We start from the raw sequence: 14,533 nt of genomic DNA, 5'->3' as shown, positions 1-14,533 counted from the left end.
AATTGACTAAAATGTTTCATTTAAAGTTGAAAGTGGATTTAGTGAAATAAATGTTGAGGACAGGGTTTGAAGAAAAAAATAACCACATGTTTTCATTCATTTTTCTTTAACATACTGGGGGGGTTGTTTGTTTTTAATGTAAATGCAGACTAAGTTAAAATGCTTCACTATAAAAATGGTCCATTAATAAAGCAATTGGATTGCCATTATGTCAAAATATTAATTGAAAATGGACTTTAGCTGGAAATACCAAGACAGTTTAATCATAACTCTAGTCAACTTTGTATTTTGAGTTTATTGTCTCTTGTTGAAATATAAAAATGATTCAGTTGTGAATGAAAATGATAAAGTATTTTAATAATTTAATAATTAGTTTAGTAATGGTTGAAGGTATTGATCATGGACCTGATGTTTTCCCTGTTTTAGATAAAGTTTTATTTTTTGGGGGGTGGGTAACATTTATTTACCTATAATTGCTTTGTGATTAAAACAATATTTCCAAGTTTCTGTTACTTTCATTTGTATTTCCTACTTCTCCTACTTGCATTTGTATTTTGCTCATACAAGTTCTGAGTACACTTACCCAAACCCCTCTTGCCATCAATTAAACAAGGACCCAGAGTTTAGCTACATGAATCTCTCTTGTTTCTTGTGGTAATCCTGAGGGATATTTGATAATTCTCTAATGGCTCCAGTCCCCATCATTGCACTTTCCTCCAAAGTTGCCAAGTAAGAATTATCTAGGGAACTATCATTTAGTAACTTTTAGAAAGAGGCATTTACTAAGATAGTAAAATAAGAATATTTGCTACAAAATATCCCTCTAAAAGTATGTGATTCATGCAGGCATATACAAAGTTCAGAGGAAAGTTGAACCAAGCTCTGAGAGTGTATGTGGCAAAGGGGTACCTCAATGCTTATATTTGAGACTGGATTTGAACTCAGATCTTCTTGACTCCATATCTAGCTCTCAGTTCACTTTATAATCTCTGCATCTGTTGCTGTGAGTTCTTTGTGTCTTTCACATATTCTGTGCAATGAAATGATGGCTTTTCTACATGTAATTTCTATATTAATACCTTGTAAACTTGAGGGGAAGTTTTGGGTCATAGTTTCCACATTTAGGGAAAAAAAACATGCAGGAGATTTTCTTGAAGGAAATTCACAGGAAAACATTGAATCAGTCAATGAATCAAAAGTAAGAAAAATACTTTTCATCAGTCTTCAGAATCAAAACCATTCCATGCGACTTCAGAGTCTAGGGATGAGGAATACTGAATCTGAAGAAATGAATGTATATCAAATTACCTGATGGCTGAGATTAATAATTTGATAATGTTTATAAAGAAGGAATAGTTTTACCAAATTAACTTATTAGGATCTATATAAAATTCTGTTTTGAGTGATAAAAATACATTAGTTTAATTTAAGCTTAAAAAAGGCTTAAAGTCCAAAAAGGTTTTTGCTGGCACATTAGACTTATGTGTTTAGACAGGAAGAAGAAAATGACCTTTCTCCTGCTTTAACTTTGTTTTTGTACCTTTTATTCATCCACTGATGTGAAAGGAAGAGTGAAAAGCTTTGGGAACCAAGAAGATTTTAATAAAAAATTGACTTCTCAAAGGGACCCAGATTAAGAGTGTCCTAAGCGAGAGGAATTAATCATAGCATCATAAGAAATGTCTCCTCTAGGTTAGAATGAGCTATTCAAAGAAGAGGAAAGATCTTGTGAAACTAGTCAAGGTCAGAGTTACAATCATTGGCTTTAGCACTTACTATGTGTCATCATCTGTGTTATGTACTAGGAATACAAACAAAAGTAGAATAAAGACACCCCTGTCCTCAAGGAGTTTATATTATAATAAGGTAGACCAACTATAGAATTGGAACACAGAATGAAGGAGAATATTTTCTCCTGAGCTATGTTTTGAATTGATTGGATTTTTCCCATGGTTTCTCCTATTCATTTTAATTCTTCTATGCAATATGACTAATGTGAAAATGTGTTCAATAAGAATGTATGTGTAGAACCCATACAAGACTGAGTTCTGTCTCAGGCAGGGAGTGGGGAGAGAGGGGGAGAAAATCTAAGACTTATAGAAGTGATTGTAGAAAACTGAAAACAAATAAATTAATAAAAAATAATAATAAAGTAAATCAAATAAAAAAGGAAGCTAAAAAAGAGGATGAGTGCCTACATAAGGGTAACATAGAGAAAGTCCAGAACGGAGAATAATGTAATCATGGATGACTAAGGCAGTTGCCTTAAAATAAGGTTCTAGGGAACAACCTGTCAATCAAAGGAGGAGGCCAAAGGGACAAAATGTACTTCTCATGTGAGAAGTCCAGGGGTTGAGTGAATTTCTAGAGCGAGGAGTTTTTATAGCATAATTTAAAAATATATATCTGAATAGTCATGAGAGGATTTAAAATAGTAAATATTAGATTGCTAGGCTAACTAATATTAGATGAGCATCTCTAAATATTAGGTCCTTTACTGAACTCTTAGGACCTTGGCACTTGGAGCAAGTGGTATTTTTATCCCCAAATTCCAAGAATCTAATGGATTAATGAGCTCTGATTTCTAAAAAAGCTATAGTATAAAAAAAGAAACATTTCTACAGAGTTAAATTAAAAAGTACAATGATAACTATTCCCACAAGAAATAGACAATACCAAAGTAGAGAGGTAGACAATGTGACTGAAATCAGAAGCCGTAAGAAGAGAGAAGTTCCAGAAATATAGTACAGCCACATCTGGAAGCTGTCAACAACAGTAATTGGATGATCTGGACATAAATATTCCTTACATATTTACATGTATAAATTCTTGTACATTCCTTCATTTGTTCAAGAATGGGCCTCTTGTTTATGTGGGAAAGGTTTTATTTTTAATTTTCTTATTATTCAACTTCATTAAATCTTTGGTTTTGATCTAACTGTGTCCTCTAGTTAAGTCCTTAATAGAATGGTAGAGATTTGTGAGGTACATTTTTGAAATGGTCTGACATTTCAAATATAAATTTGTAAGTTAATGAAGTGATAAGTGTGTCACTGGGAATAAATTCAGAATCTTTCTGGTATGATAGAGCCTGTCGGGGTCAGCACCATTATGGCAATAGATGGACTAATTAATTATTTAATTCAGGTTGTGTCTTCACTTTTTTAATGTGTATATTTTGTCTTGCCAACTACATAGTGAGCTTCTTAAAGTCATGCTGTAAAAAACTTCTTTAAGTATTGTGTCATGATTAACACAAAGTTCTTGAATCTGGATTGAAATATTTAGTTCAATAAATATTTGTTAATTAATGTACTGTCTATAATATATATGTTGAAAGAGAAAAGATTAATAATCAATGCCTTGGATACTTTGCTCTGTATCACCTTGATAATCTTTTAGACAAACAAAAATTTAAATGGAATTACATATAAATGAGCATAAAGTGATTACCTCTGGTACTGACAGGATTGAACTTGTACTCCCTAAGAACAGCCATAATTTTCTGAATAATTGTATTAATGACTGTCCTTACTCTGTTAAAAGTTTTTGCCTACAGGAGCTTGTAGTTGCTTATTTTGGCTTTATTGAAATACTGACTGATTATAAACCAGCTTGTAGAGATTAAGTGCTTTTGAAAGACTGAAAATATTGTATATGTGACATTGTGGGAAGTCTCACAGGTTTCTTCATATATCATGTAGAAGATTGCATGGATATATTTGCAGGTGTAAGAATGGTGTGATTTTTTTTCTTATCATTTAAATATTAGCCCTATATATTGCATGACTTAGGTATTTTCCATAATAGTTCCATAAAATTCATGTACTTTAATTCCTACACATAAGTGAATCTATTGAGAATATAAACTAAATTATTGTGGAATACATTTAAAATTATTTTAAATATTTTCATTTGTAGAAGTCAGTAAGAAATTAGGTATTCCAATTATTGTTACAATCTTGTGATAAAAGATATTCTTTAGGGATTGCAAGTTATACCTTAGATGTACAGAAGAGACAATGAGAGCAAATGTTGTGTAAGTACCCTGCTACTCCTTAGTGCAATACAATAAAAGTCTGAAATTAAAAAAAAAAAAAAGGATATGGATAGGAAATACAAAAGATGAAAGGGCACAAATTGACTGAGACTCAAAGTGAAGAAATACTTACATATTAATGTGGGCTCCCATCTAGATATACTGATATAAAAAGACAGAATTCTTTGAGACTGAACACACTATACAATGTAGACAAATGCCCACTGAGTTGTAACAAGGAGTGTTACTGAGTTTGGAAGAAGGTGAGATCAATATAAATAGAAGTGGCCAATGAAGGTATCATCAATAAATCAATCAAGCAAGGAACATTTGTTAAGCACTTAATATGTGTCAGGCACTGTGCTAAGTTCTGAGGACACAAAAAGAAATACAACAGCAATAGCTGAATGGAAACCACAACCTGCAAACAAAAAAATGCAAATTAATCTATACACGGGATATATAGGAAATAACTAACAGAGAAAAGGCACTGGAATTAAGAGGAGTTTGGAGAAGACTTCCTGTGCATGGTGGGATTTGTTTGGGACTTGAAGGAAGCCAGATAGGTGAGTAGTTGGAATGGAGGAGGGAGAGCATTTTGGGAATGGAGAACAGACAGAAAAAATTCCTGGAGCCAAGAGATGGAGTACATTGTTCATGGAATAGCCATGAGGTCAGTGTAACTACATAAAGAGTATATGTTGAGAAGTAAGGCATAAAAAGACTGGAAAGGTAGGAAGGGGCTAAGTTATAAACACCTGGAATTCCAAACAGCATTTTGTACTTTTTTCTGGAGGCAATAAAAAGCAACTAGAGTTTATTAAGTAGGAAGGTGACATAATTGTACCTGTATCTTAGGCAAATTACTTTAGTGGCTGAATGGAGAATGAATTGAAGAGGGGAGAGAATTGAGGCAGAAAGGCCACTACCACTCCTTACTAATCATCAAAGCTCAGGGTGAGGAGGGCCTGAAGTAGAGTGATAGAAGTGCCAGAGGAGAGGAGACATGTTTGAAAGAAGTTGCAAAGTTAAAATAGGAAGGTCTTTGCAATAGCTTGAATATGAGGTGCTGATTGTGGTGAGACACAGTGAGGAATCCAGGATGACTTTTAGGTTTTAAGTCTGAGGGACCAGAGAATGTTACTGTCCTCTACAGTTTTAAGGAATATGGGAGGTGGGTTAGAGGGAAAGATAATAAGTTCAGTTCTGAGTATATTGAGTTTCAAATGTCTACTGACATCCAGTTCAAGATGTGTGAAAGGTAGTTGGAGTTGTGAGATTAAATGTCAGCAGAAACATTGGGGCAGGAAACGTAGATTTGAGAATCATCAGGATAACTACAGTAATTAAATACATAGGAGCTAATGAGATCACCAAGTAAATTACTATAGTGGAAAAAGAGGAAAAGGCCCAGGATAGAATCCTTAGGGACATCTTTGCTTATGAAGTGTAATCTAGATGAGGATATAGCAAAGGAGGCAGAGGAGTATTCAGATGGATAGATTTAAAACCAGAAGAGAGTAGTGTCCTGAAAATCTAGAGACAAGAATTTATCAAGGCGGAGAAAGCAACCCATCATATCAAAGGCTGCAGAGGTCAAGGGGAATGTGGATTGAGAAACTGAGTCTAATAACTGAGGATTTGACCAGGCAATTAAGAGATAAATTGTAACTTTGGAGAGAGTCCTTTCAGTGGAATGATAATATCAGGAACCAGAATGTAAGGATTTAAGAAGAAATTGAGAGGAGAGAAAATGTAGGTATCTAATGTAGGTGACATTTTGAGGGTATTTAGCTACAAAGAAAAAAGGGATATAAAATGATAGAAAGAATGGAAAGATTAAGTGATATTTTGTTTTGTTTTCAGTGTAGTGAAGTAGGACATGAGCCAGTTGAGAGGGAGTGATTGAAAATAAGGGAAAGAGTGAAAAGAGGATTCTGGGAAGATTGCACAGTAGGTCAGAAAATTACAAGCTCTCAAGATTTTCCTCCACAAAAGAGATAAAACAGTGCTTCAGAACAAACACAGAGTGGTAAAAATCAATAATAGAAGGGACAGAACCAATACTCCTGGGACAATCAGAGAAGATCTAAAGAAAAATTCAAGGAGAAGGATTGTTCCCTATGAAAAGGAAACACCTCCAGGAGAGAGATCCCTTCAACAATAAACACCAAGACCTGAGGCTGTCTCAGTCCCAGCCACAGGAGACTTTTGCCACTGGTATAGTGAAGAGAGTTAGACTGTGCTTAGTGATATGAATGGAGCATCTACTGTCAAAGAACAGCAGATCCAGGTGTGTTGCAGAGGTACCCCAGGAGCAAATCCTTGGTGAGTATGGAAGCAGGGGAGTTGGGACACTGCTGGCGTGAGCACTCACAGTAATCTGCCAGGGGTGGTCGTTGTTTGGTTTTAAGGTCAGAGGGGGAATTGAAGGAGAATCTGAGGCTAGAGACAACATCCCCATATCTCAGAATTAAAGGCAAGTATAAAATTAAAGTATTACCAAAAAAAATGCATTGGCAAAGAGGAAAGAATCGAACGATAGAGAGTTACTATGGGAATATAGAAGACCAAGATTTGTTTTCAGAAGAGGAGAGCGAAACAAAGATACCCTCTTCTAACCCAAAGAATACTGTTGAATGTTCACTCATAGAAAAACTTGAAAAAGTCTTTAAAAATCAAATGAGAGAGATTTAAAAAAAACTTTAAAAAAACAGACAATTCAATAAAAAAACAAAATTCTGGAAAGAAAGTCAATTAATTAGAAAAGGAGATCCAGAATCTTTTGTTTGTTTTCATCAGGAATAAGTTTGTGTTTTAATTATATTTTTTTCATTTTCAACATCCACTTCCAAAAGATTTTTGGTTCTAATTTTTTTCTCTCTCCCTCCCTTCCCTTCTCCCCAAGAGAGTGTGCAGTCTGATATAGGCTCTACATATGTTCATATTAACCATATTTTCACAATATTCATTTTGTAAAGAAGAATTAGAACCAAAGGAAGGAATCATGAGAAAGAAGAAACAAAAAAGGTAGAATTAGTATACTTTGATCTGCTTTCAGACTCCCTACTTCTTTTTCTGAATGTGGATAGCATTTTCCATTATGAGTCTTTTGGAGCTGTCTTAGATTTTTGCATTGCTGAGAAGAGCTAAGTCTATTAAAGTTATTCATCACACAATGTTGCTATAACTATGTACAATTTTCTCCTAGTTCTGCTCACTTCACTCAGCATCAGTTCATATGTCTTTCCAGGTTTTTCTGAAGTCTGTCTGCTCATCATTTCTTATAGTACAATATCATTCCATTGTATTCATATATATCACAACTTGTTTAGCCATTCCCCAAATGATGAACATCCCTCAATTTACATCCCTCAATTTCCAATTCTTAACCACCACCAAAAGAACTGCTATAAATACTTTTGTACACGTGGGCCCTTTCCTCATTTTTATTATTTCTTTGGAATATAGACTTAGAAGTTGCATTACTGGATCAAAGGGTATGTACAATTTAATAGCCCTTTGGGCATAGTTCCAAATTGCTGTCCAGCATGGTTGGATCAGTTCACAACTCCACTAAAACTGCATTAGTATTCCAAATTTCCCACATTCCCACATTTATCATTTTCCTCTTTTATCATGTTAGCCAATCTTATATGTGATATGGATACCACAGATTTGTTTTGATTTGCATTTCTCTAATCAATAGTGATTGACAGTGGAGGTGGAGCAAAGATGGCAGAGTGAGAGCAAGTACTCACATGAACTCTAGGACAAACTCCTTCAGATACCTCTAAGAGGATAATCTGAACAGATTTTGGAGTGGTAGAATACAGTGGGAGTCAGAGTGTGGTGGATTTCCATCCCAGGAGAGCCTGAAGGGTCTACAGGAAGAATCTGTTGCATGGGACTGGAGGAATGCACAGCGCATAGGCTGTACAAGCACAGATCCTGCCATGGCAGAACCAAACAGGAAGCCTCAGGCAGCCTGGAGCAGCACTAACACTGTAGATTCCCAAATATGTCAGCCCAAGGCTAGAGTCCAGTAGAACTGAGTGAGAGAGAAGTGCTGAAAGCCAGGGAACAGCAACAACTGCTTTTGAGACTATCAGCCTGCAGATTAAATGTCTGTAAGTCACCTACTTGAACTTCCAGGAGCCAAGATGGCAGAGTAATCTGTAAATGCTCTACCCCTCCACTTGTTGACCTTGAAAAACCCAGAGAATATTTCCCCAGGAAAAATTCTGGAACAGTGGAATGAGCCAAAGGCATAAACAGTCTCTTAGCCTGAGAGGCTAGGAAAAACACAAAGGGAGATCCCTCTTGCTGTGGCTGGAAAGGGACCAGTGTAGGACTGGAGCTGTACCAGACAGCCCCACCTCAGTGAACCAGGAGGAGATTCTGAGCCTCAGGGGAATGGAGCCCATAATTGTCAACACCAGGACACCAGGCATGCCTCATTACAGTCAGAATAATTAAGAAGACACTAGCACAGACAGGGTTCACCAACCACTGAGACTGCCTATGCTCTAGCTCAGTAGAGGAGAGCTCCTGTGGCCAGAACATTCCTACCCCATGCTTCACGCAGGAAGATCCAGGGTAACTCCAGGGAAACTCAGAAAGACTACACTTGGCCTTTGTTTTGCCATACCAACCAGTTCAGCATCAGGTAGGCTACAGTATTTTGGCTTCTAGCTGAAAGAACCAAAGGTCATAATACCCAAAGCCTCAAATTCTAAGCACAAGAACCCTGGGACAGATTCCCCTGTGCCCCAGAAGCAGAGATCTACTTTAAAAGCCAGGAAAAGGGTGATCTTCATGAGCAAGAAGCAACCCAAAAAAGGTAAAACCGCAGAATCTTTCTATGAGGACAAGGACCAAAACATGAACACCAAAGAGGTCAGCATGGAGACTATACTCACATCTGAAACTTCAAATGGGAATATGAATTGGTCTTAAGCCCAAATGGCATTCTTAGCTCAAGGAGGATTTTAAAAGCCAAATTAGAAAAGTAGAAGAAAAACTGGCCAATGGTTTAAAAAATATGAAAAAAGAAATCACAGAAGAATTAAAAAAGAAAATTGGACAAATGGAAAAGGAACTACAAAAACTAACTGGAGAAAATAACTCCTTAAAAAGAACAATTGGACAGATGGAAAAAGAGATGAAAAAGATAACTGAAGAAAACAATCTATTAAAATTAGAATTAGACAGGTAGAAGCTAATGACTCTAGGAGACATCAAGAATCAGTCAAATAGAATCTAAAAAATGAAAAGATAGAAGAAAATGTAAAATATGTAATTAGAAAAACAACTGACCTGGAAAATAGATTCAGGAGAGAAAATCTAAGAATTATTAGTCTACCAGAAAGCCATGATGAAAAAAAAAAAGAGCCTGGACAATTTCTTCCAAGAAATCATCAAGGAAAACTCCCCAGAGTCCCTAGATCCAGAGGGCAAAATAGTCATCAAAGAATCCACCATTCACCTCCTGTAAAGGATCCCAAACTGAAAACAACAAAGAATATCATTGCCAAATTCCAAAACTATTAAGTGAAGGAGAAAATACCGCAGGCAGCCAGAAAGTTATAATTCAAATATCGATGAACTATAGTCAGGATCCCATAGGACCTTGTAACTTCTACATTAAAAGATCAAAGGAATTGGAATATGATATTTTGTAAGGCAAAGGAGCTGGGATTAAAACCAAGGATCAATTACCCAGCAAAATTGAGCATAATATTTCAGGCAAGGTGATGGACATTCAATGAAATAATGGTTTTCCAGACCTTCCTGATGAAAAGGCCAGCACTCAATAGAAAATTCGATCTTCAAACATAAATCTCAAAAGAGCAATAAAAAGGTAAATAGAGAGATAAAAAAAGCTTGCTATTCAATACGGGCAAACTGTCTACACCCCTAATAAGGAAAGATTATGTTTGTTAATCTTGAGAAGTGTGTATCTATTGTGATATTTAAAAGAGATACACATAGATAGAGGGACTGGTTAAATGACGTGATGATAAAAATGTGATTTAAGGATGCAAAGGGATTGTAATGAGAGATATGAAAAGGATGAGGAAGGAAAAGGTAAATTACACGACAGGAAGAGACACAAAAGTGTATTACAGTAGAAGGATAGAGGAGAGGGGGATGAGCACTGTTTGAGATTTATTCTCATCTGATTTGGTTCAAGGAGGGAACAAGAAACTCAGTTAAGTACAGAAATCTAACTAGCTCTATAGGCAGTAGGAGGGGAGAGGGGAAAGAAAAAGGACTGGTGGCTAAAAGGTAGGAAAGACTCAGGGAGGAGGTGGTCAAAAATAGTGATTGAGAGTGCTTCTTCATACGCTTATAGATAACTTTGATTTCTTCATATGAAAACAATAGAAATTTAAATAATTGTTAGATGTTTGGGACTGTTAAGAAAAATGACGTGAACTTAATAGATCTGGCATACAAGAGTCAAGAGAAAAATAAGGTACACATCAAGGACCAATTGCAAGGAACTCAATAAGAAGAGACTGTTAACCTTTTAAGAATGTAAAATATAAATTGTATATCTAATATGGTTACTAGTAATTTGATAGTTTATAAGAAAGACTGGCGTGGAACTGACCATGATATAACTTCAAAAAGTGAAACCATTCAGAGACAACTAAAAAAAATAAATATCTTATACAAATGAGATGCAAGAAGAACTGATAAAGAAGAATTAGGTGGGGGAAGAGGACTATTAGTTCTGGAAACCTACTTTCATTGGGTTCAAGAGGGAACAGTACATATACATCTAGAAGAGAATAAAACTAAATTTAGAAAGAAATAAAAAGGTAAGTGGATAGAGAAGGGGGAGAGGATAAGGGAGAGATCTTTAGAGGGAAGGGTGAGTGAATAGAGAAAAAAGGGTGTATGAAGGGGTGTTTAGAATTATGAGAATGGAAGGATAAGGGAGGGATCTTTGTGGAGGGATAGGATAAGTAATAAGAGGTGGGTGGATGTAAAAGGGGAGAATCATAAAGGATAGGAAATAAAAGATACACACAAACATAAAAAAAAAAGATTAGGAGTAGAATCTCTTAAGAAAAGTACTTTGAATCCTCTGTTACATTCTACTGTGCTTATGACGTTTTTCTTTTCCTATTTTATATTTGTTTGTAATATGTTTCTTTTTTTTTTCCTAATATGTTTAAGTTGTAGTATTTAAGTGTAAAAGTGAAATAAAAACAAAGAAGAATGAGCATTACAGAAAGAGAACCATTTGAAGGAGATAGGACGAAACTTTATCACTTACAAGTAGAGAAATTAGTTTCAGTAAAGAGTAAGGCCATTTATTTCTTCAGGAGAGACAGGCATGACGGTGAAAATTACAGAAGGCTCCTCAGTGATAGGAGATAAGGAAGAGAGAATTCACAGTGAAGGGCCTAATTTCCTTCTGTAACATATAGGGCAAATTTCTCAGCTGAGAGTGAGGGAAAAGAGAGCCATTTGAGATTTCAGGAGAGATAGAAGACTTGGAGGAGTTGCTGTGAAGAGTGTGATAGGGAATTGCTAAAGGAGGTTTAGTAGGATTGTCTAGTGGCTCTGATGACTGAGTTGAGATGAAATAGCATACATTTGTGGTTGACCAAGTTAGACTGATTGCTTGATTTTTTTCACCGTCATTCAGCAACACATAAATAGCCACAAAGTTGATGAATGGTAGGATTCATCCAAGTTTGAAGTCTGACTTGATGAGATCAGTGACACGATGAGAGAGCTCTAGGTATTCAAGAGAGGAGGACATTGTAGAGTTGAATTGTTTAATGAAAGAGATAAGAGGAGAGGATGGCTAGTGAAGGGGAAATTTCCCAGGTAAGAATCAAAGGGTCAAAGCGTTAGAGGTCACAGTGAGGTTGAATAATAGGGTTATGTAAGCAGGGGCAGAGAGAGAGAGAGAGAGAGAGAGAGTTGAAAAGCCAATAGATTATATTTAGATTTGGGGATTTCAAAACTCATCAATGAAAAGGTGGAATATTTGTGGGTGAAGATCAAGTTAATGGCCATATTTGTGTGCTGCTGATGTGAGATTGAGGTTTACAGGAGGTGAATAGATTTAGAAACAGAGTGATGAGAGTATCTGTGGGAGAATCAATATGTATTTTCAAATTTCTTAGCATGGGGGAAAGAATTGAGAAGCAGAGACAAATTATAACTAATTCATTGAGGAAGGAAGGGGAGTGACTTGGGGATCTGTGGTCGATGGCTCCCAGGATTTTAATTTAGTGGTAAATATGAATAACACATGGACTTCAAAGGGAGAGAGATGACTGAATGATGGAGAAAGAGGGTGAAGTTGAAAGTGACAATGGAGATTAAGGAATATCCCAAATCCCCTGCCTTGGCCAGCTTGCTGAGGAGAATGGATCAAGGTTTATCTCATACTGGAAGTGTGATTTATGCTGGATCTGAAAGGATGAATACAATTTGGAAAGCAGAAAGGAAGGAGGAGTACATGCTTAAAGAGACAGAGAGATAGAGAGAGAGAATATTCATAAGTAGAGGCATAGTTAAAAGGATAAACATGTTGGGACTGAGAGTAGAGTGCTTCAGGTAGACTCAAAGATTCATACTGGTGGTAGTTAATAAGTTCAATTACGTTTGAACTCTAGTAGATTTTGTATGACCAAAGGATTTTGTGTATGATTTTTGGGTATACAAGAAGTCAGTTCAAATCATTAAATATTTTAAGTGATAGGATATGAAATAGATCTGTGATTTTATCAGTATCAGGAATTATATAGGTAAAATCATGCAAAATCTATTAATCATATTGCAAAAAGGAAAGGAAGGAAAGAAGGAAGAGGAAGAAAGAATGAATGAAAGGAATGAAAGAAGGAAGAAAGAAAGGATGGAAGGAAAGAAGAAAGAAAGAAGGAAAGAAAAAAGGAAAAAAGAAAGTAGAAGGAAGAAAATTGTATTTCAATTTGTATTCAGAGTTTATCAGTTATCTCTGTGGAAAAAGCATTTGTTTCATCTTAAGTCCTCTCATAAAACATCAGTTTATTCCCCGAAGGATTATACTCAGTTTTGTTAGGTAGGTTATTCTTGGTTATAATCATAGCTCCTTGCTTTCTGGGAAATTTTATTCCAAGCCCTCTGCTCCTTTAACATGGCATATGCTCAATCTTGAGTTATCCTAAGTGTGACTCCCTCTTATTTGAATGTTGTCTTTCTCACTGCTTGCAATAGTTTCTCTTTGACCTGGAAGTTCTAGAGTTCTTCTATAATGTTCCTAGGAGCTTTAATTCTGAGATCTCTTTTAGGAGATGATTAGTAGGTTATTATAATTTCTATTTTAGCCTCTGAATCTAAGATATAAGGAAAGTTTTCCTTGATAATTTATTGAAGTGGTATTACTGGATCAAAGGATATGCACAATTTATATCACTTTGGGTATATTTCCAAATTGCTTTCCAGAATAGCTGGATCACTTCACAACTCCACTAACAGTGTATTAGTGTCCCAATTTTTCCACATCCACTCCAAAATTTATGTTCTTTTTCTGTCGTATTAGCGAATCTAATAAGTGTGAAGTAGTACCTCAGAGTTGTTTTAATTTGCATTTCTTTAATCAATAGTGATTTACAGCATTTTTCCATAGTACTACAGATAGTTTGGGTTTCTTCTGAAAACTGCCGTTTCAAATTCTTTGACCATTTATCAATGGTGGAAAGACTTTTAATCTTATAAATTTAACTCAGTTCTCTATATAATTGAAAAATAAGGCCTTGATCAGAGAAAGTTGGTGTTTGTTTGGCCATAATTGTCCCTCTATCCATGGATATTGAAAGGTAAATTATTTTATTTGCCTCAATTTGCTTATGGTATCAATTTTTATGTCTAAATTATGTAATACTTTCTACCATCCTCTTCTGTTTTATGAGTAAATTCATCCTACTTACATTCACAGTTAAGATTACTCTATATTTTCCATCATTCTACTTTTTCCCATTTCTCTTTCACTCTTTTTACCCTGTTGCTCCTATAATATGTTGTATTTTTGACCACTGCCTCTCCCATTCTGCTTTCTCATCTCTCATACCCTCCCATTATTTTATCTCCATTACCCCCTACTTTTCTTTAGGGTAAGAAAGATTTTTATGCACAATGAAGTGTATGTACTGTTCTCTTCTTTATCCAGTTCTGATGAGAGTAAAGTTTAAGCATTATCTGGCATCTCTGCTATTACCCCTGCCACTGTAAAAGCTCATTTGGTATCTTTTTATATGAAATAATTGACCACATTCTGCCTCTCCCTTTCCTCTTCTTCCAATGCATCCTTCATTCTCACTACTTAATTTTATTCTTATGGATATCAACTCATCATAGTCAACTGTAGTAGATAATGTTCTTAGAAGTTGCAAGTAACTTCTTCATATGTGGGAATGTAAAGGGTTAACCTTATTGCATCTTTTATGATTTCTCATTCCTATTTCCCTGTTTATGTTTCTCTTG

Source organism: Notamacropus eugenii, chromosome 2, assembly GCF_028372415.1.
Source record: "Notamacropus eugenii isolate mMacEug1 chromosome 2, mMacEug1.pri_v2, whole genome shotgun sequence".
Lineage (NCBI taxonomy): Eukaryota > Metazoa > Chordata > Mammalia > Diprotodontia > Macropodidae > Notamacropus > Notamacropus eugenii.
This window is presented reverse-complemented; position numbering follows the sequence as displayed.